Below are 6,000 nucleotides of genomic sequence, written 5' to 3'. Positions count from 1 at the left end.
GAGAAAAAATCGGGGAGAGAGGGAGGTAAAGGAGGGATGAGAGAATTTAGGGGAGAGGGGGAGGGAGAGAGAAAAGGAGATGAGGGGAAGATAGAGGAGAAAGGGAAAAAGAAAGAGGAAAAAGAAGAGAGAGGGGGGGAAGAGGAGGGAGAAGGGAGGTAGAAGAAAAAAGGGGATTGGGGAAAGGGAAGGGGGGGTTTTAAGGGAAAAAAAAAGGGGGGGGGAAAGGGGAAGAGGGAGAAGAGGAAAGGAGGGGAAAGGGGGGGGGTAGGAGGGGGGGGGAGGGAAGGAGGAAGGAGGTGGGGAGGGAATGAGGAGGGGGAAGGTGAGAGGAGGGGGGGGGGAGGGAGAGGAGAGAAAGGGGGGAAAGGGTGGGGGAGGGGAAATTTAAAGAGGGAGGGGGAAATTTGGGGAGAAGAAAAAAAAAAAAGAAAAAAACCCCAAAAATTTGGGAAAAAAAATTGAAACCTCCCCAAAACCCCAAAAACCTATGGGTCGGCCTTCCATGAAATAAAATTTTTAAATTATGAGCCCAAAAATTTTCTCCTTCTTTTTTCGCCTTTTAATCATCTGTTTTGTGTAAAGTAATTTGTCATTTTCCAGAGAGAAGCTGTCGTGTTTGGGGTTGGGGGGGGGTGTATTTTTTTCGCCAATTTGGGGATTCTGCCTTGTCATTTTTTTTTTTTTGGGGGGGGGTTTTTTTTTTGCTTTCTCTGTTTTCCTCGTTTTCCTTTTTTTTTTTTTTGGGGGGGGTTCTCCCTCTCCTCTTTCTAAATCTCTCTTCTCTCTCTTCTTTCTCTTCTTTTCTTCTCTTTTCTCTCTTTCCTTTTTTCTCTCTCTTCTTTCTCTCCCTCTCTCATCTCCTCCTCTCCTCTCTCTTCGGTTCTTCTCTCTCTTCTCTCTCTTTCCTTCCTCTCTCTCTCTCTCTCTCTCTTCTTTCTTTCTCTCTCCCCTCTCATCTCTTCCCCCCCACGCCCATCCTCTCTCTCTCTCTCCCTTCCATCTCTCATTCCATCCGCTCAATCGCTCTCCGGGGCCGGGGCGTCATCCTCCTCCTCTCTCTTTCTCATTTTCTTCTCAACTCCCATCCGTCTTCCCCTCTCTCCATTTTCATCTCCTTCCTCTCTCTCCTCTCTCATTTCTTCTTTTTCTTCCTCTTTCTTTCCTTTCCCCTCTTCTTCCCCCTTCTTCTTTTCTCTTGTTCTTGTTTTCTCCCTCCCCTCTCTCCCTTCCCCCCCTCATCTCTTTTCTGTCTTTCTTTTTTCCCCCTCTCTTCTCATCTTTCCTCTCTCTCTCTCTCCTCTCTTCTCTCGTCTCATCCTCTCTCGTCGGGGGGGGGCCCCGGGGGCTCCTCTTCTCCTCTCTCTCCGTCGTCTTTTCCTCTCTCTTCCTCTCCTCTCCTCTCTCCCTCTCTCCTCCTACTCTCTCTCTCCCACTCTCTCTCTCCCTCGCCCCTTTTTTTTCTTCTCCTCCTCTCTCCTCTCCTCTCTTCCTCTCTCTCTCTTTCCTCTCTCCTCAACTCTCCCCCCCTCTTTTCCCTTTTCCTTCTTAATCTCTCTCCTCTCTCTCTCTTCTCTTCTCTCCTCGTTCCCCTCTCTCTCTCTTTTTCTCTCTCTCTCCCTCTCCGTCCTCTCTCTCTCTCTCATTCTCTCTCCATCTCTCTTCCTCTCCCATTTTCTCTCTCTCAATCCTCTCTCCCCCTTCCTCCTCTCTCTATCTCCTCCTCTCCCCCTTTCTCTCTTTTCTCTTCTTTCTCTTCTCCCTTCTCTCTCTCCTTCTATTCTCTCTCTCTTTCTCCTTATTTTCCCATCTCTCTCTTCCTTCTGCCCCTCCCCTTCTCTCTCTCTTCTCCTTGAAAAATTTTCTCTTTTTTTCTCCTCTCCTCTTTCCCCTTCTCCCCTTTCTCTCTTATTCTATCTTGAAATTTTTCCGATTTCCCGGCTGTTTTTTTGGGGGCTTCCCCCTTAATTTCCCCCTTTCCCCCACCCTTTCCCCTCCCTTTTTCCCAAACTTCTCCTTACTTTTCTCTTCTTGTTTCATCCCTTCAATTCTCCCCCAAAATTCCCCTCCTCTTTCCTTTGACCTCTCCCTTAAATTTTCACCTTTCTCTTTTAAGTCTTTTCTCTCCCTTTCCTCTCCTCTCTCCTCTCTTTTTCTTAAAAATCCTCCCCTCCCATTTTCTTAATTTATAACCCGCCCCGGGGGGGCATCCCCATTTTTCTTTTCCCTTTGGGGTTTTTAAAATTTCCCCCTCGCGGTCCTCTTCCTTCGAATTCTTCTCTCAATCTTGCTTTTTCCCTTTTTTTTTCTCGGGTTTTTTTCTCTCGTTTTTCCTCTCTTTGGGGCCTTTTTCCATCCCCCTTTATTAAATCCTTCACTCCTCCTCTCCTCTCTCTTTCTCTTCTTCTCATTCCTCTCCTTCTTCTCCCTTCTTCTTCTTCTTTCTCTCTTTCCCCCCTCCTTTTTTTTTCCCCTTTTTTTTTTTCCTCCCCCCTTCCTCCTTTTCTTCTTTTCCCCTTCTTTTCCAATCCTTATTTTTTTTCCCCCCTTTTTTTTTCCGTTTTTTTTTTCCCTTTCCTCCCTTTTTTTTTTCCCCCCTTCTTTTTTTTTTTTTTTTTTCTCATTTTTCTTTTACCTCCTCCCCTCCCCTTCTCTCCCCTTCTCCTCCTCTTTCCTTCCTTTTCTTTCTTTTCTTCCTCTTCTCTCCTCTCTCTCTCCTCTCTCTCTCTCTCTCTCTTCTTCTCTCTCCACCCTCTCCTCTCCCCTTTCCTTTTTTCTTTTCTCCCCTCTCTCTCTTTCTCTCCTTTTTTCCTTCCCTCTCTTTTTTTTTTTTTTCTTCATCTTTCTCCCTATTTTTCTTTTTCCTCCCCTTTCCCTATGAAACGTTTAAATCTTTATTATTATATAAAAGAGCCTTGAGAATTCCATTGTCTCGTTATGTAATGTTAGTAACAATAAACTACAGCAACACCTCTGATCAAAATGAAAATACCTTGTAAAAAAATGAATGAATAAAAAAATAATGAATGGAAAAGGAATAAATAAAAACTGAATAAATGAAAATGAATAAAAAACTGAATAAATAAAAACTGATGAATAAGAGACGAATGAATAAAAACTGAATAAATAAAAGTGAATACAGAAATAAGTAAATAAAAACTGAATAAATAAGATAAAATAAAATAAAGTGATTTTTCCACACATTTAACAACCGCTTTATAAACCCACGCCGACCCTTGCAGCCTTTCTGCCTATATAATTTCTCTAAATCTTTTCATTTCATGCGCTTTACGATTCTCTCCGTTCCTTCTGTTTATTCATCGCTACGCTTTCTACCGTTATTCGCAACAAGAACGGTCCTCCCTCCCACTTAACACTTTTCAAGATCCTCTCAACGCCACTTAACTTCGATTTCGAACACTTAGAATGAACTTAGGTGCAGATTAGAGATTTTTTTTTCTCTCTCTCCCTCTCTCTCTCTCTGTCTCTCTCGATAAGGAGGAGGAGGGGATGATAATACTGATAAGATAAGATATTCGATTATGAAGAGTTAACGGAAGAAGAAAGGAGGGGGAAAGAGAGAGAGAGAGAGAGACAGAGACAGAGACAGAGAGAGAGAGAGAGAGAGAGAGAGAGAGAGAGAGAGAGAGAGAGTAAAATAGAGAGAGAGGGGGGGGCGGAAAGAAAAGCGAAAAGGAAAACGGAAAGAAGAGGGGGGGAAAGAGACAGAGATGAGAGGCAAAGAGAAAAGGGTAAAAAAAGAGGAGGAAGAGAAAGCGAGAGAGTAATGAAGAGAAAAAAGGAAAAGGAAGAGAGAGAGGGACAGAGAAAGAGACAGAGACACACAAACAAACAAGCAAATAAACAAACACACAAACAAAGACACGAACATTAACACAAACACAGTGATGTACATTAAAAAAAAATGGACCACATCCCACCCCCCAAAAAATAGATATATAAATAAATAGATAAATAATAAAAAAGAAAAAGAAAATGGACTACATCCGAATAAAAAAAAAATAAGTAAGTAAATAAATAAACAAATAAATAGATAAATAATAAATAAAATAGTATCGCCTCGACTCGCGGCTTCCTCCGTTTTCGTTATCTGAAGAGGTTTCTTGTCTTACTCGAAACGTCGTGATTTTTTTTCCCCTTTTTATTGTGTTTTATTTCACGTTGAGTATAATTTTGTGTTCTTTTCTTCTGTATGTATGTTTTTTCTTTCTTTCTTTCTTTTGTGATGGTATATATGTAATAGATTTCATGGCAGAATTTTTTTGATTCTTTATCTACCTCCTCCTCCTCCGTTCTCTCTCTCTCTCTTTCTCTCTCTCTCTATCTATCTATCTATCTGTCTATCTATCTATCTATCTATCTATCTCTCTTCTCTCTCTCTCTCTCTCTCTCTCTCCTCTCTCTCTCTCTCTCTCTCTCTCTCTCTCTCTCTCTCTCTCTCTCTCTCTCTCTCTCTCTCTCTCTTCTGATTCCTCCATCCATTCCTCTTCCCATTCTTCTCCTCTCTTTCTTTTTCTCCTTTTTTATTCTCTTCATCTTTCTCGTCTCGCATTCCATTCTGTTCCTCTTTAACTACCACCTCTTCCCCCTTTTCTTCTCTCTTCGTCTTCTATGTCTTTCTCTCCGTCTCCTTTTTTTATCATATTTTCTCGATCGTCTTCCTCTTCCTCTTTCTCTTCTTCTATTGCAGTTTCTCTCTTATCCTCCATTTCCATTTCCCTTTCTTCCTCCTTTTCTCTTTTCTCTTCCTCCTTTACTTCCGCCTCTTTCTCCACTTTCTTCTTCCTCCCTCTCCTCTTCCACTTTCGCTTCCTCCTCCTCGACTTTCTTTTCCTTCACTCCGCCTCTTTCTCCTCTTCCTTAGCCCTCTCGTCCAGTTCCTCCTTCATTTCCTCTTTTTTCTCCTCTTTCTCCTCTTTCTCCTCTACTTCTTCCGTTTCACTCCCCTCCTCTCTTTATTTCCCCCCCTCTTCCACTTCCGCCTTCTTCTCCTTTTCCTCTTCCTCTTTCTTTCTCTTTTTCTTTTCTTCCTTTACTTCCGACTGCTTTTTCTCTTCCTTCTCCTTCCCCTTCTTCTTCTCCTTCTCCTCTTCCATTTCCGTCTCCTTCTCCTCCTGCTCCTTCTTATTCTCTTCCTTCACTTCCTCTTCCTTGTCCTTTTCCTCCTTATTCACTTCCTTCACTTCCTCCTCCTTCTCCTCCTTCTTCTCTTCCTTCACTTCCTCCTCCTTCTCCTTTTCCTCCTTCTTCTTTTCCTTCATCCCCGCTTCTCTCTCTTTGTCCCTTTCGTCCAGTTCCTCTTCCTCCGCCTCCTCTGCCTCGCCAGATTGCCGGAGAAAAATTTCTTGGTTATCAATAGAAAAATTGTCCGCATGAACTAAGAAAAAATATTGAGGGAATGAGTGAATAAGTGTGTGTGTGTGTGTGTTTACTTATTTCTTTGTTTTTGTATGCGTATATGTATGTATTTAGACGGACACACTCACGCAGACACACTCACGCAGACACACTCACGCACACACACACACACACACACACACACACACACACACACACACACACACACACACACACACACACACACACACACACACACACACACACACACACACACACACACACACACACACACACACACACACACACACACACACACACACACACACACACGCTCCCTAGAAATCCTCAATACAGTAATGAACAAAAGTGAAACCCATTATATTTAGCTCATTTGGCGCTGGTCAACCCCCACGGTAAGCTTGGGGGCTGACCAGCGCCCATGCCGCCCACCCTTAATAAAGATGATTCATGGAAGTGTGATTTTCTCTACATTTAGCAGAGACGTGTTACCTCCGTGTAGGCCTGCTCGAGGCCATTAATGAAGAAAGTGCTATACGTGTAGTCTGTAAGTGGGTGTGAGAAACGCCTTTGGTGATGTACGTTCTGTGATCATGATTAGTGTAGTATATCATACGAGAG

This window comes from Penaeus monodon, chromosome 42, assembly GCF_015228065.2.
Source record: "Penaeus monodon isolate SGIC_2016 chromosome 42, NSTDA_Pmon_1, whole genome shotgun sequence".
In the NCBI taxonomy this organism is placed as follows: Eukaryota; Metazoa; Arthropoda; class Malacostraca; order Decapoda; family Penaeidae; genus Penaeus; species Penaeus monodon.
This window is presented reverse-complemented; position numbering follows the sequence as displayed.